The sequence below is a fragment of the Miscanthus floridulus genome, chromosome 18 (assembly GCF_019320115.1).
Source record: "Miscanthus floridulus cultivar M001 chromosome 18, ASM1932011v1, whole genome shotgun sequence".
Taxonomy (NCBI): Eukaryota; Viridiplantae; Streptophyta; class Magnoliopsida; order Poales; family Poaceae; genus Miscanthus; species Miscanthus floridulus.
Genome location: NC_089597.1, coordinates 78777162 through 78800655, shown reverse-complemented (window position 1 = coordinate 78800655; position 23494 = coordinate 78777162).

Sequence of the window (23494 nt, the reverse complement as noted above, 5' to 3'; positions counted from 1 at the left end):
TACTCCTATTTGCATCTACTTACTTTTCGGCGACTTCGTCAATTTGCATTATTTTCCCTTTTTACGAGTTCTTATTGATTCGGTGAGCTGCATCGCTTCAGTGCGACCTTCGGCGATCCTCGAGTTCCGCGTGAGTACCTCTTGGCCGTGACTTCCGGGCGTATCACTGTTGTCAGGACCAAAGTACTCGTATCTTCATCCTTGTCGATTAACAGGTCAAATCGACTGGCACGCCTTGGATATCGATTCGGGTATTAGCCCTTTGTGTTTGCAGATCCACTTTTGCATCAACACATCTTTTGGCATGCTAGGTGGGACCACAATCCTTTGATTAGAATGATCAATTCCGAGATCGATGCGGGGAACATTATCGCGGTATCAGAAGAAGATCTTAAGGAAGAGCAGAGGCAGGCTATGGAAAAGGCTATAGAAGAATACAGGCAGCTTTGTCTGAAATCATTTAGCCTGAACAAGAGTGGACAAGTCATCCAGAAGCAAGATTTGCCGTTGCCTCGGCAGGTTACCTTTGACTCCAATCCTGGTAAACTTCAAGAGATGGTTAATTCTGCAGTAAATCATGCTTTGATTAATCATTCCAATGTGCTGTCCAATACTGTTCATAATGCTGTGGTTCGAACTCTCAAAGAAGGACAAGCGTCACCGCATTATGTTGGGCCTGCCTATCACCAACCAGAGCCGGCATCTGTCAATACTCCATCGGCTCCCTCGGCCATTGTGGGTATAGAAGTTACTTCTTCTCCAGTATCGGCAGGTTTACCTAATATTCAATCTACACCGATACGATCGGGAGGACGAATTCAGCTTAGTACAGATCTATCGGTATCAGCTATGTCAGGCCCTGTGTCTCAGAATAGCCAGATTCCTACTACTTGGTGGGGATATGGTATGCCTACGGAGTCATCTGCTTTTAATCCTGGGTTACCTCAAGTAGTTGACACAGTAGGAAAAGCTCCTATACCATCGGCTGTTTCGCCGATGGCCCAAGTGCCTCAATACGCTACAGCAACTACTGTGCAACCAACTCCAGGGGGTTTCCAGATGCCTTTGGTTCAAACGCCCAGTTCAAATCCATCGGCAAGCTTACTGCCGATGCAGCAGAAAGCCCCTGTTCTGAGTCAAACTGGGGTTCAGTTCATGCCTCAAGCTGGTTATAATTATCCAACAATTTCAGCAAATTACCAGCCATCGGCAAGTTTTATACCGATGAGTTCTAGTAATGGTTGGTCAGGACAGTTACCTATTCAACATATAGTTCAGCAAAATCAACAGATTGCAGGGATTCAACAAGGTTATATGCAAGCTGGTGTCCAGAATCAAGCATCGGTAGCTCAGCCGATGAATCCTTTCCAACAGGTTAATGGACCACAAGTAACGGCAAATATGCCGATTGCTGGAGATCGTGGGCCACAAAGATATGTGGAAGGATATCAGCAGGTGCCTCCTGTAGAAATTCAGCCAGTTCGTCAGCAGGAAGCTGATGCTTTTTGGGCCGATAGGATAGCAGAAATTATGAAGGATCAGTTTGGGATAAAGCCCAAGGTCAATACTTATTCTTATCGGACTCCATATCCTCCTGCATATGATTTAATTCCTCTCCCAAATCGGTACAAGGTACCAGATTTCACTAAATTCTCCGGGCAGGATGACACATCAACAATGGAACACGTCAATCGCTTCATTATTCAATGTGGAGAGGCAGCTAGCAGAGATGAATTAAGAGTTCGATTATTTTCATCATCTTTGTCTGGATCGGCATTTACGTGGTTCATTTCATTACCACCAAATTCTATTATTACCTGGGCTGATCTAGAAAAACAATTTCATAAGTATTTCTTTGCTGGAATCCATGAAAAGAAGCTTACCGATTTAGTAAAATTGAGACAGCGCAATGATGAATCGGTAGAGAGCTTTGTGCAAAGGCTACGAGATGTGAAAAATAAGTGCTACAGTCTGGTGCTGGATGATCGGCAGCTTGCCGATCTGGCTTTCCAAGGGTTATTGCCACATCTTAAAGACAGATATGCTTCTCAGGAGTTTGAAAGTCTCAGTCATCTTGTGCAAAGGATCTCTGATCAAGATACTAGGGTTTTTGAACCTAAAAAGAATTGGAGTAAAAAGGTATCATTTGTTGAAGAAGTAGGAGATTCTGATTCTGATGAAGAACCAGTTATCGGCTTAGCTGAGTGGGTTAAGAATAAAAAGCCGATATCTTGTCCCTTTGGTCAAAAAGAGCCAGAAAAGTTTACCTTTGATATCACCAAGGCCGACAAGATATTTGATCTTCTGCTTCAAGAGGGCCAAATTAAGCTGTCACCTAATCATGTGATCCCATCGGCAGAAGAGTTGAAGAAGATCTTGTACTGCAAATGGCACAATGCAACTTCACACAGTACAAATGAGTGCAAGGTGTTCAGGCAACAGTTACAATCGGCTATTGAATCTGGGAGAATTAAGTTTGGTACTTCCAATGCCCAGAGGCCGATGAAAATTGATCAACACCCTTTTCCAACAAATACGTTGGAGGCCAAAGGGAAGACCAAAGTATTGACGTCAGAGGCTGCTGAGAAAAACGCATCAGTGGATCCCCAACATCGGATAACTACCGATGATGCAAAAAGTAAGGGTTTGCTGGGAGAAAGCAGTAGTTCCAAAAACCCTCCTCGACCTGGCATTGTGATTACTCATCGAAGGCAGCAGGAGGGTTGGCGTCAGCGTAATGATCGATATCGACAACAGCAAGAAGAAAGACGTCGGGAAGAATGGCATCGGCATAAAGATCATTGGAGGTGCCCGTTTTTTATCCATTGCTGGGAAGAAGGTATTAAATTGCCAACTGTTGAAAATTGCCCTGAGTGCAATGGTTATTATGGGGTCAATCGGTCAGAAAGGAGGTTTCAACCTGGCAATCAGGGTTTATTTATCAATGAGCCGATCAGAGGCAGAGCATCAGTGCATGATCGGCTGGGGGGCAGACTTAGTGTACATGAAAGGCTTGGTAAACGCGCTGGATATTTTCCAAGGAATCAAGAGGAGCTTGAGGAAATGGCAAATGCAAGAGTTCCCGATGAGGAAATATTCTACAGGGACCCTAATATACGCCGTGTAGAATCGACTAGGACCTGTTATCAGCCGGTTTGGAAAACCAAGTTTCCTCGATGGTGCCCGGAGGGTCTAACAAAGACACAGAGAAGGAGGATGCAACGTGAGCGTCAGGAGGATTTATACCAAGAGGAAAATTCCTCCAATGAGAAGTCCGGTCATCAGCAGTGGCAGGTAAAACACAAAAATAAGGGTCCATCGGCAGATGTTAATATGGTATTCATGTTGCCGATGGAGTTTTTGGCATTGTCTGATAATGAGGAAGAAGTTGTTCTCTCTGATCAAGTAGCTCAGTTGACACTAGATCCAATGATGGCTGTTTTTGAGAAACCTACCGATGATGAGAGACAGCATCTTAAGGCTTTGTTTGTGAAGGGCAGAGTTGATGGGCAGCCTGTGTCTAAGGTACTTATTGATGGAGGGGCTGCGATTAATATTATGCCTTATGTGATGTATCGGAGACTTGGTAAGGGAGATCAAGACTTGACCAAAACCGATATGATGCTGAAAGATTTTGAAGGCAATGTGTCACCAGCTAAAGGGGCAGTATGCGTTGAATTGACCATCGGCAGCAAAACATTGCCGACGACGTTCTTTGTTATTAACGGCAAGGGTGCATATAATCTGCTTCTAGGGAGGGATTGGATTCATGCTAATTGTTGTGTTCCTTCTACAATGCATCAATGCCTCGTACAGTGGATTGGGGATAAGATTGAGGTTGTCCCTGGTGATTCTTCTTATATCATCGCATCGGCAGAATCAGATACTTATGAGCGAACTAAATGCATATCAGGAGAAGTTTGGGAAAAAGAGTTCCTTAGAGTTGCTGATTATGAAATTCCACCGATCCAAGCAGTCGGTTCTGAAGAAGAAGTTTTAATGGATAGGTTTGCCGATGATGGAAAATTAGGTCAAGGGTTCACATCGGCAGATGATTTAGTAGAAGTAGATGTCGGTAATGGCGATAGGCCAAGACCTACCTTTATTAGTGCTAAGTTAGATTCCAAGTGTAAGCAGCAAATAATTGATGTGTTAAAAGAGTATAAAGATTGTTTTGCTTGGGATTATACTGAGATGCCTGGATTAGACCGATCGGTAGTTGAACATCGGTTACCTATCAAATCTGGATTTCGGCCACATCAGCAGCCAGCGCGCCGATGCAACCCTAATATACTTCCTGATATTAAGGCCGAAATAACTAAATTAATTGAGGCAAAGTTTATTCGGCAGTGTCGATATGCAGAGTGGATCTCTAATGTGGTTCCTGTTTATAAGAAAAATGGAAAACTTCGTGTCTGTATTGATTTCAGGAATCTCAACAAAGCCACACCAATGGATGGCTATCCAATGCCGATTGCTGATTTGTTGATTGATGCTGCAGCCGGACATCAAATTATCAGCTTCATGGATGGTAATGCAGGATACAATCAAATATTCATGGCTGAAGAAGATATTCCCAAGACTGCTTTCAGATGCCCAGGTCATGTGGGGTTGTTTCGAGTGGATAGTCATGACGTTTGGTTTGAAAAATGCCGGTGCTACTTATCAAAGAGCTATGAACTTTATTTTTCATGAATACATCGGCACATTAGTGGAGATCTACATTGATGATGTAGTGATTAAGTCTGGAGATGTCACAAAACATTTAGCCGATCTACGAAAGATACTGGAGTGCACAAGGAAGCATGGATTGAAGATGAATCCTAATAAATGTGCATTTGGTGTATCGGCAGGACAATTCTTGGGTTTTATGGTACATCAGCGGGGCATCGAAATCAGTAGGAAGTCTATTGATGCGATTAACAAGGTGGTTGCTCCTGTCAATAAGACTGAATTGCAATCTTTGATCGGTAAGATTAATTTCATTAGAAGATTCATATCTAATCTGTCGGGTAAGATCAAGGCTTTCAGTCCACTACTTAAATTGAAAGCCGATCAGGAATTTGTATGGGGAGCTGAGCAGCAATTAGCCCTCGATGAAATTAAGAAATATTTAACAAATCCTCCAGTGCTAGTTCCACCTCAACACGGGAAACCTTTCAGGTTATATTTGTCAACTGATGATACAGTTATCGGTTCAGCTCTTATTCAAGAATTTGAAGGGAAAGAACGTGTTATTTATTATTTGAGCAGAAGATTAGTGGATGCTGAGACGAGGTATTCGGCCATCGAAAAATTATGTCTGTGTTTATACTTTTCTTGTGTCAAATTAAGGCATTATTTGTTATCTGCCGAATGTACGGTCATATGCAAAGACGATGTAGTCAAGTATATGCTGTCGATGCCGATATTAAGTGGTAGAATCGGCAAGTGGATTTTAGCATTATCAGAATTTGAACTACGTTACGAATCAACTAAAGGCAGTTAAAGGGCAAGTTATGGCTGATTTTGTCACTCAGCATTGTAATACAGTGGACTCTCTGGAGGTTGCTCCCTGGACACTTTTCTTCGATGGGTCCACATGTGGTGAAGGAGCAGGTATCGGCATTGTGTTAATTTCACCTCAAGGAAGGAAGTATGAGTTTTCATTGCCGATTGTTGCTACGTCGATGAACAATCAGGCTGAATACCAAGCCTTGATAAAAGGGTTAGAATTACTGAAGGAGATACGTGCCGATGCTGCTGAAATCTTTGGTGATTCTATGCTAGTTATAAATCAATTGGCTGGAATTTATGAATGCCGAAGTGAAGCTTTGATTTCGTATTATGAAAGATGTTTGCAATTGTTGAAAGGATTTAGAGATTTTCGTCTTGAACATATCTCTCGATTGCATAATGAGGAAGCTAATCGACTAGCTCAGCATGCTTCAGGGTATCAGCCTATTCAGGAAGTGCTAACATCGGCAGTTGATACCGATGACTGGAGGAAGGAGATTGTCGATTATTTAAAGGATCCATATAGAAAGGTTGAGAGACGTATAAGGTTCCAAGCTACCAAGTATGTGCTCCTCGATGATGAATTATATTATCGAACTATAGATGGAGTTTTGCTCAGATGTGTTAGCAGTGATGAATCAAAAGTTTGATGGGTGAAATTCATGAAGGAGTGTGTGGAGCACATCAATCGGCTTTCAAGATGAAGTGGATGATCAGAAGGAATGGGTACTATTGGCCGACTATTCTTGAAGATTGTTTTAAATATTTTAAAGGATGTCAGGGGTGTCAAAAGTTTGGTAATATTCAAAGAGCGCCTGCATCGGCTATGAACCCTATAATCAAACCGTGGCCGTTCCGGGGATGGGCTATTGATCTCATTGGTCAGATTTATCCGCCATCGAGTAAAGGACATAAATTTATTCTGGTTGCTACCGATTATTTCACAAAATGGGTTGAGGCAATTCCTTTAAAAAAGGTGACATCGGCTAATATGATTGATTTTGTGAAAGAAGCATATTGTTTACCGATTTGGTATTCCTCAGACTATCACTACCGATCAGGGTACTATGTTTACATCAGGAGAATTTGATGAGTTTGCTTGTAGGTATGGGAATTAAAATTTTAAATTCTTCTCCATATTATGCTCAAGCTAATGGTCAGGCTGAGGCTTCTAACAAAGGGATCATCAAACTCATTAAGCGCAAAATTGAAGAAAATCCTAGGAGGTGGCATACAGTATTAAATGAAGCCTTGTGGTCATATCGGATGTCATGTCATGGTGCAACCAAAGTAACACCTTATCAGTTAGTATATGGACACGATGCAGTATTGCCTTGGGAAATTAAAGTTGGCTCTAGGCGAATACGTTCTCAAAATCAGCTGACAGCCGATGATTATAATACTCTTATGAAGGATGAGTTGGAAGATGTGGCAGGGTCATCGGTTAAGGGCTTTAGTTAGCATCGAAGAAAATAAGAGAAGAGTAGCCAGATGGTATGACAAGAAGGTGAAGGTAAAGGAGTTTGCCGATGGAGATCTGGTCTGGAAATTGATTTTACCGATTGGGACTAAAAGTTCAAAGTTTGGAAAGTGGTCTCCTAATTGGGAAGGTCCATATCGGATAAATCAGTCTGTTCCTGGTAACGCATATATTCTAGAAACCCTCGAAGGGGTTGTGTTTCCCAGAGCATTAAATGGAAAATATTTAAAGAAATATTACCCTAGTATCTGGATGGATGCATAAAAGTATAAGTGCCGATAACAGTCCTATCGGCTAGAATTATGCAAGGATGTCAATGTCTCATAAAGTGCCGATACAATAAACAAGATTACAAGTTCAACAAGGATTGGATAGCTAATATCGCACGCAGGCGAATCTGGTCGGCTTCCTCCATTTCTTTGATGTCGTCATCGGCAGGCACCCTCCACAGGCTTGAGTTTTTTCTTCATGGCCAAGGCTTTGCGAGCCTGGATATCTCTTTCTTGCTGAAGGGCTTTGATAGCATTGGGTAGCTGGCTTTCTTCTTGTTGAGCATGAGTTAAGGCTGCATCGACTTCTTTCAATTCAGCCAATAGAGCCATCTTCCTTGCCGATAAATCCAAGATTTTCTGCTTAAGTTCAGCACCCGAAGTCTGCAAGTTGCCGATGCCCTTGTGCTTCTCATCGGCAATTTGTTTCAGTTGTAGCATCTCTTCTTTGAGTTGAGCCTGAGCTGCTCTATCGGCAATACGTTGAGCAGCCCGTTGATATTGTAGTTGGCGGCTTTCTAAATGGGCTGCTGGGAAGAGTACTTCTTCAACATCGGCAGGGACCTGGCCACGGATTGTTTTGAAAATTGCCTTTGCGGGGTCCGAGTCATCTACCAGTTGGGCAGTATCCTGCTATAGCAAGTTCAGGAGAGTTTCCAACTTGGACTTAGTTTCTGCCTGATATTGTTCCCAGTGCAAGGGAAGAACTTGTTTCCTCTCCATCATCGTCAGAGACGTCAATAGGCAAAGGAGAATAGGCTGTTTGGGGAGTCTTGTTCCTGAGGAAAAGAAAAGGAGGTCAGTTAAGGATAAGTATGAGTATTGTAAATCAGCTAGGTTAATCGGTTTACCTGTTTCAAGGCAATTTCCTGTGCTTGACTGGAGGAAGCAACCTGGAGTATGCCGTGTGGGGGATCGGCTGAGCTTGCCGATGGGATATCCTCTGTGACTTCATCGGTGGTTGGCTCTTGAGGTATGATGACCTGATGACATTGGGGCAGATGTAGGGATCGGCATGGACCTTTGTCGTTTTGGCTGTGCCTCAGCATCTGTTAAAGCTTTGCGCTTTGCTTGGGCATCGGCAACGATTGGCTGGGGGGCATCGGCACTTGTTGGTTGTGAAGCTTGGACGTCTGGTACGCTTGCCGATGTACCCAATTGTTGCTGCAAAACAAGTGTAAGGTATGATATTTAACAGATAAAATGAGAAGTCAAGAGGATACCTCTGAAGGTTTGTCAAAAGAAGTGGTGCTTGATATCGGAGGAATTGCCGATGACGATCCAGTAGCAGCTCTTACCCCCTGATGATTAATGTTAATATAGTTTGTAATCGGTATAAGTAGAAATAAACAAGGTTGTTACCTTGAATGCCTTGACCAAGGTTGTAGCAGCAGCCTGATGGAGTGGCCCTAGCTGTAGCCAATTTGGACTTAGAGGTGATGGTCTTGGTACGGATCTTCTGGTGGGTCAAAGCAGTTAAGGTGGGGGCGTTGTAGCCGATTGGTGATATCGGGGAAACAGGCTGAAGATCGAAGGGTTTCCCACTTTTGCTCACCGATGGTGCTGGGTTGTTAACCTGTCATAAGAGAGTCAGTTACTGATATATGTAGGGAAAAGCAAAAAGGAGTTAAAAGAAACTTACTGCGTCGTCAGGGATGGCATATTCAGGGTCGATCATGTGTCGATATGTGTGAGCAGAAGTTGCAAACAGTTGTTCCTTCCACTCTCGCCACCATTGCTTGTATGACTCGGTGATGAAGGATACTGGCGTCCAGGTGGATATATCAACATCTGTGGTATCAGCATCGGGGGAGAGTTGTACTACCTTGTTCCAATCTGTTCCACAGGTGATTGTTTCCCTGGGTTTGATCACATCGGCAAAGCAAAGTTTGATTGGCAGTTGCCCAAAAGCCAATTGACGGGATACTGCCGATGGGTTGTAAAATTCATACGAAATGTTGGTGTTTTTCCCGCTACCAAATGTATTTACTGGAATTGCCCTGGGGTAATGATGGCCATCATGAGTTCCTTATCCTGATTCAGGGTGTCATCGGCAAAGTTGAAAAGAAGGGGAAATCTATTTTCCTTCGTCAATGTAAGGTACCCAGGCCCTATGATCACGAGAAAGACCATTGTAGAAGTTTTGGAAGAATCTGCCGATCTGGTCTTCATTGGCCTCTGTTCCAGGAAGGACAATTATGGCTTCACCAAAATTGAGGGGTGAGCGTGTTGCCGATTCATCATCCCCAAGCACATGGTCTTCAGCAATTTCTCGTGGGAATTGTTGGGCAAAAAAGTCCCATTGCAAACATTTGTGCATATGGGCATTCAGCCACATGTTGATAAACCACCACAGGGCCTCCTAGGTTGCCGATGGGTTCGCCAAGCAGAAGTTTCTGAGACACTTGATGAAGAAGATGATAAGTGGAGCTCAGAAGGTATCGGCCAAGAGGAAACCTTACACCATTAGCCAAAAGTTCGGCTGCAGGGAGGAAGGCATTGGTTGGTCCTACTGATCGACCACAGAAGATAAATTTTTCTAACCACATATTCAAGAATGTGGCATGTTCCCTCTGGTTAAGTGTCCTAGTCTTCTGGTATTCTTGAATGTATCCCGTCCAACCGCCGATGTTGCGGGTATTCACCCTATATTCAGATTTTCTACCATAAATGGAGCCTTCATCGGCAGTTGAAATATCCAGGCCAGTGAGCATGTGGACATCGGCAAGTGTGGGAGTAGCTGGGCCATGTCCAAACATAAAAGTGTTTGTTGTGTCTGACCAGAAGTAAGCAGCTGCAATCATCATCGATTCATTCTTCTGCATATCGGCAATAGATAGCCTAATGCATTGGTCCAACTTCCGTTCTGCCTAGTATACTTGCATCGATCTATTAACCCTCAAGTACCAATCTTTCCACCCTTTGGTGGTTTTGGGCCAAGATCGGAATGTATCTTTCCATAAATTCAGAGAGAAATTTTGGGCTCTAAAGGGGATTCTGTTAACCTCTGCGTTGATCAGATCGGTTGGATCTGGGTTGCCCATTGGTCCTAGGCATTGGACATGCGGCTGATCGGTTGGAATAACTAATTTGTTGCGCAGTTCCTAAGTTTAAAGGATCCGGAGAACAAAAGAAAGGAAAAATCACCAACTGTATAGATTTGCAAAAACTAGGGGAATCAAAGTAAAAGGTAATGGAAGTGAAGCGAACCGCGGGGACGTCGAAGTTGATTGCCATTATCTTGAGGAAGATGGGGGCACGAGCCGGAGACTTGAGGTTAACGCTGGAGAAGAGTTCTTGTTGGTTGAGGTCGCGCAGTTGTTCATCGGAGTCGCCACCGGAAAGAGAAAATGTCAAAGATTGGAGTCTGAGGGTAGAAGGCGAGTGTTCCGGAGGAATCTATTTATAAGCCGCTTGGAGTAGGGGTATTTTGGACTTATCTCTATACCACGCGCATGTAGGTCGAGGTGGTTCAGATGGATATGGTAACTGTTCGCACGATAATCAGGGGATTGTACGGATAAATTGGTGGCAAGTAATCATGACTTGGAAGAGATATCGGTATAGGATATTTTAATTCTGAAAATGACATCATTATCATGTTAAGATCTTGCCGATGAGTTAATGTTTCGGTATCTTAACCATAATCAAGGCAAGAGTGGTTGGCGATTGTGCGATATTTACTGAAGTGCGTGAATCAGGATTAGATTTGATTGGATTTGATAACAGATCGAGTTTTGGCTTGGAGAATGAGTTACGGTAATCGGGCGAAGGCAAACGTTATCTGGAGTAAATTTCGGAGCATTAATGGTTTTATACTCCGAAATTGGGGGGCATGTGTTGACACCATTTTTTGCACGTGTCAGAATGATCGGAGTGGACTAATCGGCAAGGGGAAAGTTACTGTATATTCTGATAGCCGATGGAAGCCAGCTTGTAAAGATGGTTGCCGATAGCTGGTGGTGGTCGATGGAAAGGTTGATTTAGACTCGGGCGTTGCCGATGAGGTTGGAGGTGTTACTGCCGATGAAACAGGGAGTATGCCGATGAAGGAAGACATGAAGACTGCTGCCGATGAAACAGGGAGTATGCCGATGGGAAGGAGGACGGTGAGATTTCCATCGTAATTGAGGCGGACAGGGAAATAGATAGGAGTTGATTTCCTTTTCTATATTTGTTAGAGTATGATTCATGTAAGAGTCACGTGTTTCCTTAGATATGGGCTTGGTGTCCTAGTTGTGTTTGGTTGTGTCTCTTTAGATCAGGGTATAAATATGGAGTGAGGGGCAATGTAATAGATATATCAATCAATATCAAAACCAATTTTTACTCCTATTTGCATCTACTTACTTTTCGGTGACTTCGTCAATTTGCATTATTTTCCTTTTTTACGAGTTCTCATTGATTCGGCGAGCTGCATCACTTCAGTGTGACCTTCGGCGATCCTCGAGTTCCGCGTGAGTACCTCTTGGCCATGACTTCCGGGCGTATCGCTGTTGTCAGGACCAAAGTGCTCGTATCTTCATCCTTGTTGATTAACAGGTCAAATCGACTGGCACGCCTTGGATATCGATTCGAGTATTAGCCCTTTGTGTTTGCAGATCCACTTTTGCATCAACATATGCAAAGTGCCAATATTACATAGAAGCCAAATCACGAATACCGAACTTCAAGCTACAAGTCTATTACATGAATAATAGGGATACATCTAGCGCTTTAACTAGTCACTAGGCAATTCTAATCTTCAGCATGCTCACTATTGAGGTTGGAGATAGGATCATCCTCATCCTCTAGCTCCACTTCTTCTTCCTCCCAACCGTCATCTTCATCTAACATCTCTAGATCTTCCTCTTCCTCATCAAGGATCGGGTGCAATTGGTTGTTCAAAAAATGCACCTCGTGATGAAGATCAACCACCACATTCTGGGTCTGTGCAAGCTGCTGGCACAAGTCCCTCTTGACATGGTCCTACTATACGCTCAAGGCTTGTGTCTTGTCTTGTTCTGCTTCTGCCATAGCTACACAGTTGTTTGCTAGGATCTGTTGGCACGTAGTTGTGAGCGCCTCGGCGTGGGCGACCTCTAGTTACTCCCACAGTCCTGCTAGCACTGCCTAATCATCTGCTCTTGCCTCTAGGGCGGCAGCTCTTTGCTAATCAACTTGCTCCATTTGGGTGTGGAGATTTCCCAATGCTTCAAATGTCTGATTAGTTTCCCATTGAGCCTCACTTGCTACCTTTTTGTGCTTGCGCACATGATTCTTTATCTTACGCTGTGCAGCTTTGGCTCTCATGAGCTTATCCATGCAAGTGGTATAGGACTCCTGCTAGAAGTCCCTGGTGTCATGACGAGTATAAAACATCTTCATCATTGCAAACATTGCGCTCATAGCGGGACTAGAACTATCTGCCCGTTCATCCCGGTCTCGGATCAATGCATTGTTGTTGCGATGTGCCCATACTGTTGTGGATGGATCCACCCGAGGAAAAGTACAAGCGTCACTGCTGGTAAGCTCATCCTCGTGTTGCTAACAAATCTGACTTAGCACCTCAAAAGCCACTACTTGGGCAGCCTCCTAAGGAGTTCTTCCTTCAGATTCCGTCTTCCATTCCTGCCAGAAGGGTGCTTGGTTATGAGATGGTATAGTCAACTGTACTTCATACCATGGTTGTCCCTCTAGGTATACTTCATTCTAGTAATAGAGGGATGGTTCATAATACCCCGCATAATCCAAGACTCTCCAAAGTAGGGTAGGAGTACCAAACATCAATAGGAAATTCTCACTTCCAGCCGATGCTGCCATCTATACCAACAACATGGTGCAACTCTCGTGAGAGAAAGTCATAATGGATAAGAGTTACAAAACCGAGTAAGAGACTTATAAGGGGAGGAACAATGCAAGTATGTAATAATGATTCATCATGACGCATGCACATTCTGTATGTCCTCACAAACTTAGGAAAATTTAAAACTTCTAATGGCATACATGGTGGCATACATACATTCTCTCACATATAACGTAGCAAATCGTGCTACACGTTTCACTGTTAGCGTACCTACACAAGGATTTCATTTTAGCCCAACCCCACAATTATATACACGCACACACACACACATATATATATATATATACTTGTGGTGGGTACGACCCCGGATACCCATGGCAGACCACAAGGGTTGTGCCCCCAAGGGTGGCCCAGCCCATAAGATGAAGCCTTGCGGGGCACGGTGCTGCTTAGTGCATCCCGCAAGACATCGAGAATATATCCTAAAGATACAACGAGATTTGTTAGGATACATATGATTCTATGATTCTTGTAATCTGTTATTACTTTTCGGTTATCTCCTGGATCTAACCAACTTGTAACCCTGCCCCCTAGACTATATAAGGCGGGCAGGGAACCCCTCAAAACACATGCAATATCATACGATAGCCAATACAATCCAACATACAACAGGAGTAGGGTATTATGTCATGCTGATAGCCCGAACCTATCTAACTCTTGTGTCTCTATTGCCTTCTTGTTCTCAATTACACGCATCTCTGCCGATCAATCTACCTTCATGGGATAACCCTTGGAGGACTGTCAACGATATTATGTCATCTGTTAGCACGCCAGGTAGGGGTGTGCATGTTGTTTCCATGTCGAACAAGATGATACATTTTGTAGGCTCTTCGTCCCTCCGATAGCCCGGCCAGATCTTCACGGTCGGATCGATCTCCTAGATCATCAACGCTGACGGAGTCAGAGAGCTCATCGAGCTGGTGCAGATCGATTCTGTGATGATCACCCCAACACCTGCGACTACAAATTTGATCTCGGAACTGCCTCTGATGTTGTCTTCATCGACAATTCTCCGCCTGCTCCCTCGCTACCTGAGGAGGCAAATCAACAATGACGATCTGATTGCATCCATCGATCAAGTTGGCTAGAAGCTCGCCAATTGCCTCTTCATCGTAGAATCAGCTCTAACCACTCTGGTCCAGCGCCGACCACCCTCCGATTTAGACCTATCGAAGGTGGATCAGGAAACTCTAGGGGGTATGGCCCTACCCTTCGGGCTCACCAGCGTCGCCACCACCTATCAAGATGCCCTAAGGGGCAAATTCACCGACTAGGTGGGAGATATCCATCCTCTCACCAACTAGATCGCCGACCATCTCTCGCTGAGTGTCAATATGCTACATGTCGGCCGATGCCCCAAAGCATCCCTCCAAATGATCCTAGAGGAAAATCTAGACTCCGAGTCCTAGGGCTCTATGGAGACTGTCACCAAAACCACCGCCGTACAACCTCCTCTCCCACCCTTTCAAGGAGGTGGAATTTTCAATGTTAGTGTCGATAGCCCACCACGAGATGGGGAAACCGAGGAGGACCATGCCGCTCACGTCAATAGGAACATCAACCGTGCACAGCGCCGAGCAAATGAGGCTGCCCTTGTGCTAGCCGAGGCTGCTCACAACAATTAGCATGACTCGCAAGGAAGGCCACAACCACTCCAATGCAACCTCGACGACGAATGTGTCCATATTGATGGCCATGACGTCTACAAGACCCCAAGCGCCAACTTGGCTGTGGCCACCAATGAGCTCACTCAGCTCCTGCAAACACCAAATGTCATTTGGGGCTGCCCCTATGCAAGGAAAGGGCACACCCGAGACATACGCTGCACCGTCAAGCGCGCTACTAGGGCCGCGTCGTCGCCCTCTGGGCATGCAGAGTAGGTTGAGCCATCTAGTGGCTAGGATAGAAAGAGTATAAAGTTAGTTCCTTAGATTAAGGACCAATTAGCTCCTGGTTTGTTAGCCTCTAGGCCTATTTAGTCTGGTACGGTGACAATTGAAGAAAGGAAGGAAGATATTGTCATCTAATCTCTCTTTCTCTCTTCTTCCAAACAAACTAGGCGTAGAGGGGTAAAACCTCGCCTTTGTCATGAATCGCAACTACGAACTACATAGTTGGGGTCCTGCTACCCTTAACGCCGACGTCCTTGACAACTTGGTATCAGAGCGTCCAGGGCCCCGAGGCGCCCACCATCTGCACCACCATGGTGATGCCATCCTTGCTAGACGAGCTCCTCGCCTCCTTCGCCAACATCTTCGATGAACCGCATGGGCTGCCACCATTGATGAACCTCATGCCAAGCGCAACTACGACGAGCAGTACAAGAAGATTCTTGAAGGCCTATGCCCTCTCCACAAGAACAGCAAGCACAAGATGAAGGACTGCCTCAGCTTGGCTAAAGAGTTCTAGGCTAAAAAGCTAGACAACGACAACAATGATGGAGCCAGAGGCCACCGACCACTTGGGGACAACAACAATGCCTTCTAGGATCACGACAAAGTGGTTGCCACCATCTTCGGGGGCCCCACTGCCGCCGAGAGCAGAAGAGATCGGAAGCTCACTGCCCGCCGGGTGCTCGCCATCAACGTGGAAGACACCATCGCCAACCCTAGCTATCACCCCTTGTCCAAGGTCCCCATCACCTTCAGCAGGGCCGAGAAGTGGGCAGACATCCCTTACATAGGGCATTTCCTCCTTGTTCTTGATGCAACCGTCAGGAAAGTGCTTTTTAGGAAAGTACTTGTCGACAGTGGAAGCGCCCTAAACCTCCTCGTCACCGGAGCCCTAAAGTAGTTGGGCCTTGGGATAGGAGACCTTGCACCTTCTGACTCCTCCTTCTAGGGTATGGTACCTAGCAAGGCATCCAAACTGCTTAGAGAGATCACCCTCCTAATACAGTTTGGCACGGCTAGCAACTACCGTGTCTATCACATTAACTTCTATGTCACTGACTTCAACACTGCCTACCACGCCGTACTCGGTCGGCCAGCTCTGGCCATACTGCACTATGCCTATCTAGTGCTAAAGATGCCTTCGCCTGCAGGAGTTCTGGCCCTATGGGCCAACCTCTCCAATGCCTACACCTGCGAAACAGAGAGTCTCGCCCTCGCCGAAGCCATCGACCTCTCCATCTAGATGGCTAGCATGGTCACTGACGCCAAGACAGTGTTCGTCAATGACCTACAGATCCTAGTGCTGGAGCCTCCGTGCACCTCCGCCAAGTCCAAGGAAACCAAGGAGGTCAGCCTCAGCCTCAATGACCCCTCCAAGAACATCAAGATTGGGGCTCACCACGACCCCAAATAGGAAAGCATGCTCATCTCCTTCCTATGTGCCAACACCGACTGTTTGCTTGGAAACATGTAGACATGCTGGGGGTACCGTGGGAGAAGATCGAGCACTCCTTGAATGTCTCGCCGACCACCAAACCAATCAAGTAGAAACTCCAATGATTCGTGCCAAACAAGGAGGCTATTAGGGTAGAAATAAAATGGCTCCTAGCTGCCAGATTTATTAAAGAAGTGTATCATCCTGAGTGGTTAGCAAACCCTATTCTTGTTCAAAAAAAGAATAAAGAATGGAGAATGTATGTTGATTACACCGATCTCAACAAACACTGCCCTCAAGACCCCTTCGGTCTGCCTCGGATAGACGAGGTTGTAGACTCCACCGCCAGCTGTGAACTGCTCTCCTTTCTTGAATGTTACTCCGGCTATCACTAGATATCCCTCAAGGAAGACGACTAGATCAAGACATCGTTCATCATGCCTTTTGGTGCATATTGCTATACCACCATGTCCTTTGGACTCAAGAACGCCGGGGTGACCTACCAAAGGGCCATGCAAATGTGCCTCGATCAACAGATAGGACACAACATCGAAGCTTACATCGACAATGTGGTCGTTAAGTCTAAGACCGCCGACAACCTCATCGCCGACCTCGAAGAAATGTTCGCCAACCTAAAACAATACAGATGGAAGTTGAACCCTTCAAAGTGCATCTTTGGAGTTCCATCCGACATACTCCTAGGCTACATCGTCAGCACCCGTGGCATTGAGCCCAACCCCGACAAGGTATCTGCCATCACCAACATGAAATGACCAACCTACGTAAAGGATATATAGAAGTTCACAGGGTGCATGGCTACTCTCAGCCACTTTATATCGTGCATCAGTGAAAGGCACTACCATTCTTCAAACTCCTCAAGGCCTCTAAGCGCTTCTCCTGGTCAGAGGAGGCAGATACAACTTTCAAGCAGCTCAAGTTATTTCTAATGAAGCCTCTGATCATGATGGCACCTCGACCAGACAAAAACCCTACTGATCTACATTGCTGCCACTTCTTGCATCGTTAGCATAGCTATCGTCATCGAACACGAGGAGGCCGGACATGCCTATAAGGTGCAACATCCAGTCTACTTCATTGGTGAGGTCCTTAATGAGCCCAAAACTCGTTATCCTTAGGTTCAAAAACTCCTATACACTATTCTGATCATGTCGTGCAAGATCTAGAACTACTTCGAGTATTACAAGATCGCCGTGGTCACTGAGTTCCCACTAGGGGACATTCTCCACAACAAAGAGGCCAATGACCGCATCATCAAGTGGGCTGTCGAGTTCGTCACTTACTCCATTGAATTTAGAAGTAGGCCTACCATCAAGTCACAGGCGCTCGCTGACTTCATCGCTGAGTGGACCGAGATCCAAGAGCCCATCCCTGCTACTTGCCCCAAGCACTGGGTGATGTATTTTGATGGTGCTCTCAACATCAATGGTGTTGGTGCTGGCATTTTATTCATTACGCCGACCAAAGACATGCTCTAATACGTTCTTCGAATTCATTTTCCAGCCTCCAACAACGCGCCGAATATGAAGCATGTTTCCATAGACTCTGTATAGCCATTGAGCTCGGCATCAAATGCCTAATGGTATACGGAGACTCTATGCTAGTCATCAACCAACTCAACAAAGATTGGTCCTATTCCAGTGAGAAGATGGACGCATACTGCACCAAAATCAGGAAACTCGAAGGGAAGTTCTACGGTATCGAGTACCACGATGTGGTACGAGATCAAAATCAGCTCGCCGACCACCTATCTAAGATAGGCTCTTCTTGCGCCGTGATTCTGCCTGGGGTCTTTGTTCAAGACCTCTTTATGACATCTATTAAGGAAGAGAAGGAAGTTCAAGAAATCCCACCCGCCGAGCAGTTGGTACTTATAGTACCTTCATCAAGTACCTCACCAGCGCCAATGTACCCATCGACAAGACTGAAAATTGAATGCCTAATCTGATGCAGCAAGCATTACATGCTGGTCGATGGAAACTTGATGAGGAAAAGTGCCAAGGAAGGGATACTGTAGAAACACATCACCCAAGAAGAGGGAGTGAAACTACTTCTGGAAATTCACTCTGGTTCCTGTGGCTATCACGTGGCCTTGAGAAACCTAGTCAGCAAAGCTTTTCGAGCTGGTTTTTATTGGCCCACAGCCATCACCGACGTAGAAGACCTCATCTAACATAGTGAAGGATGTTAATTTTTTACCAAGCAAATACACGTGCCGACACAAGAATTATAGACCATCCCAGCTTCTTGGCCTTTCGTATGTTGGGGATTGGACACGATCGGGCCCTTCAAGCCAGCGCTAGGCGGTTTCTGGTACATGTACATCTCCAATGACATGTTTTCCAAGTGGATTGAATACAAACCGCTTGTTTCGGCTACTGTAAAGAAAGCAGTGGAGCTCTTTGAAGATATCATCCACAGATTCGGTCTCCCAAACAACATTATCACCAACCTCAGAACTACATTCACTGGTCATCATTTTGGGACTTCTACGAAGACTAATGCATCTCCGTCAAATACGTCTCTGTTGCCCATCCTAGAGCCAACGACCAGGTCGAATGGGGGAACGACATGATCCTTGATGCCCTAAAAAAGAGGCTATATCAGAAAGAGGAAAAGCATCTGGGCAAATGGCTCAAAGAGCTCCCAGCTGTGGTCTGGGGACTACGCACTCAAGCTAGTCGCAACACCGGTTTGTCTCCGTACTTTTTGGTCTATGGCTCAGAAGCCATACTTCCAACAGACATTGCCTTTCGAGCACCTAGGGTGGAACATTATAATGAAGAGCAAGCCGCAGTTGTTCGGACAGAGGACGTTGATAGGGCCAAAGAAGAACACCTGATCACTTGCATCCGCACAGCCAAATACCTAGAAGGCTTGCGAAGATACTATAACCACAACATCAAAGGTCATTCATTTGCTATCGGTGACCTTGTTCTCCATAGAAAATAGAAAACCGATGGGATGCACAAGCTCTCCTCCCCCTAGGAAGGGCCTTAAGTGGTTAAAGAGGTTACTCGACCAGGGTCCTACTGGCTATGTGACTTGGACGGAATCGATATCCCCAATTCATGGCACATCAAGCACCTTATACATTTCTATCCTTGAAATGCTCTAGATATGTATTCTCCACTCCATAATGAATGAAGTTTTTGTTGCCATAATTTGTCTCCATTATTTCTCCATTACAGTTTAATCTCCATTTGCAGTCGCCAGCTCTAAGCTACTCTTTAACAAACTCCAATACGTGATCTCCATAAATGCTCTACCATGTTTCTCCATATCTCTAAGATATTTCGCCAACCGCTAAGCAAAACACGTTCCGCTCTTTGTTCTTTGGAGAAGACCTAGTCTTTGATCTCTCCCTACACATGCTATGGGCTCCGTGCTCTGTGTTATGGGTGGTCGGCTGTGGTTTCTCGGTCATGCCTGTTCCTCCTACACGTGCACGGGCTCCGTGCTCAACCTTATGGAATATGGTCTAGCCAAGGCCAAGAGCCTAGTAAAGAACTAGCTGCTCAGACACTACTTATACCACGTATAATTGCATTAGGGTTAACATTAGATCTATTTTTCAACAAAATACTGGCAAACTGCATAAACCTACACATGTCACTTTACAACAATTATACACATACATAAATGTTTATCTGCGCCCTCACGTGTTTTAACTATCCTATCCAGCTATTACAGATTACTCTCCGAGAAGGTCACTATGTTTGGCCCTCTCCGTCCACCTCATTGAACAGGTCGACGTCTCTAGCCAGCGTCTTTGCCGTGTCCTCCACCTCATCTTCTAGCTCCTGCTGCTTCATCACACTAGTCCATCTGGTGAATCCAGCCCCTATCGCTCGCAGCTCGATGGTAGGGTAATGAGACCGGACTACCGCTAGGGCATGAGTCATGGCAGAGATAGTGGCGTCACAGTTGAAGCTTTTGAAGTTCTCCCACACCACCTTGTACCTATCGATGATGGTGTCCATACGAGGCAGCCTATCATCAGGCTGAGGAGCTGCCTTCGTGTCGATGTAGTCAAGCACCAGCCTAACTTCGACCACCACGGCGTTGAGATTTTGCCTCTAGGTTTGTGCCTCTAGCTCCAAAACGTCGAACTAGGCCTTGGTCCTTCGATGGTATTCTGCTGGCACCAAAAAGATCCATCAAACGAAGAAGTCACTTCAGCATTAACTCCGACCATGAACTACTAACCTTTTAGCTCCTTGGCCAGTTTCTTCGCTCACCTAGACACCTTCTCCTTCTCCTCCTAGAGTTGACCGATGACCTGACGCAACTGGCCGAGCTCTGCATCTTGCTCTACAAAAGTGACAATCGTTAGCAACATTAAAGCTATTTGGCAATACAAAACAAGTTCACCGATCCGCAATACCTTTTTTCTACTCGGCGAGGCTTCTCAGTAGCTCAGAGCTATGCTCTAGCTGCTTAGAGCTGCCCCACAACTATTCGGACATGGTCGCTAGCTGCTTGGATAAAGCCCCCTTTTGGTATTCTAGATCCCACGCGTTAGATTTGGCAAGATCCCGCTCGCATTGGGCCCTCTGGACATTTTTCTCCATAAGCTTCTCCGCCTCCTTTAGTTTTTTGTTCTCCTCAGTGAGGGGCTCCATCCTCTTGATTAGTTGCCGCCATTGTTTAGCAGTTCATGCTATGCCCTACAAAAGCATCAAAATTATGAAGAACTCCAATCTCTGACGACATGGATAGACATTGCGTTCGCAATACTAACCTTGATCTGCTTCATGGCTGTGGAAAGGGTGGACTCCAGCCTCCTCACCTCCCTGGTGGTGTCCTCCTCTTTGATGACAACCACTTCATCCCCCCATTTGTAGAGGATCTAGACAGCTTGAGGTCATGATTCCTCAAACTTAGTCTCTTCCACTTCGCCCTCCTCCGTAGCTGGTGGCACCACCTAGGGTTTAGTTGCCGCACAACGTGGCCGACCACGCCCTTTAACACCTTAGGGAGTGTCGCCTGCTCCTCTGGCACCACCGGCTTCTCCGTCGTGGGCTCTAGCACATTGTCGGTGACTCTAGCATCCATCTTCAAAGACCCAGTGGCTCCCGCCGTTGCCCCAGGCACCGCCGCCAACTCGTCCGCCATCGGCGCCAACCGTTCTCTACCACCAAGTCCATTAGCAGTGGCAGTTGAGTCCTCCATGGGCCACCGAGAGCTCAGGGACTCTAGGATGGGGTCTGCTAGCATTGCCTCCATGCTGGGACTAGCCCCCGACTACTTGCCTGTCTAGACGAATGGGTTCAAATCATCCGGACACCTCGCTCTGCTTTAGATTAGCTCATCAATCACCGCAACTATAAGGATCCGACAACAAACTGAATCCAAGGCAAGGAAACTTACACGTCGGCCTCCTAATACACGGTTCTGAACCGATGCTGCCTCCCTAAGCCCCCAGGCATGGATCTAGGGTCAACCCACATGCCCTGGGCTGAAGGTCACACGGCCCTCGTCGTTGCCCTCTCCTCTGCCTATCGCTCGGGGACTCCCTTCGCCTGATGCTCGGGGACTCCCTTCGCCTGCTGCTCGGGGACTCCCTCCCCTCCTTTTGATGGCACCTCCATGCATGTGTTGCACGATGGCGCCTTAGTGCTCGGAGGAGGAGCTACTGGAGCCCCATCATTGTCCGACCACTCGGACATCACAACACTCTATGTCCGAGTGGTCTAGTCACTGCCAAGCGAGATGTTGCCTAGCTTGCGGGGAGCTACACCCGCCGTCTTCCTCTTCTTGAGGGTTGGCTCATTCACCGCCGCCCTTTTCCCCTAGACTTTCTTCAACACTAGGGGGACTCTCCATCCAATCAGCATCTGCGCCTCTAAACTCTAATGAGGCACTGATGACACCTTTCTTAGGCTGAGTTGTTGGTCGGGCATCCACTGCCTTTGACCAATTGCTCCTCAGCATGCTCGAGAAGTGCGTCGCTCATTCCTGTGAATGGATCTTTCCACAAGTGAATCAGTTCAATGGTTGGCAACGATACAGTATAAAATGCATAAGGAACAAATGGTTGAGATTTTTACCTGAGGAGGTGGGTTAGTGAAGTTGAAGGCTCTCATCTACCCTTGCATGCTGAATGACATGTTCGGAGCGAATAGTTTAGCTGCTCAGCGTATCACATCATCCCTCAATAGCCTCTCCGTCCTCTCCTAGGTGTCCTCTGTGTCCCACTTGAAGTCAAAGCCTATGTGGGCCCTCTCCTTGTAGGGCTGGACATGGCGCACTATGAAGCTCGCCGCCACCAGTCCGCCGTTCATCTCCACGCCCTTTATTAGGCCGAGGAGCTCCTTCACCTAATTCATATCACCACTGCTTGGCTTCTCCGACCAGCTCTTCTGGTTTTTCAGGATGTGGTCGACGTCGCAGCGGATGGTAGGATGGCTCTGCTTCATGTAGAACCTCCTAGCATTCCACCCCTTTAGCGAGGTGTTCAGTGGTACAGTGATTTACTCGCCTGCCATCCTATCGCGGAGTTGCAGATACACATCATCGACCACCTAGAACCATCGCCGCCCTTCTTCTTCAGCCAGAACAGGTGACGGAAGAGGTTGAAGTGGGGAAGAATCCCAAGATACGCCTCACAGAAATGGATAAAAAACAAGATGTGCAAGATGGTGTTTGGGTGGAGATTGCATAGACTAACTCCCCAAAACTCCAAAAGATCCCTCAAGAAAGGATCAACAGGAAATCCTAACACACACCAGAAATAATCTTCAAACACTATAGCTTCATTGGAATGCGGCATTGGGTAGGGCTCACCGTAGGCTGGCCGCCATCCAACGGTGATGCGGTCCAGAAGAATACCCACCTCCACCATCTTGTTGATCTCTGCCTCTCCCATGAGCGATGGCACCCACTCATTGTCACGACTTACTTCGGCGGTCACCTTCTTTGGGTTACCAGATCCCTTCTTCGGCGCAATCTCTCAGATTTGGATTGGGACTGGTCATAGAAGAGCATGTGGATGTGAATCAGGAAGCACTAGGGCCAAGGAGGAAGTTGAAGTGGTGAAGTGTCAAAGGTGGGAGC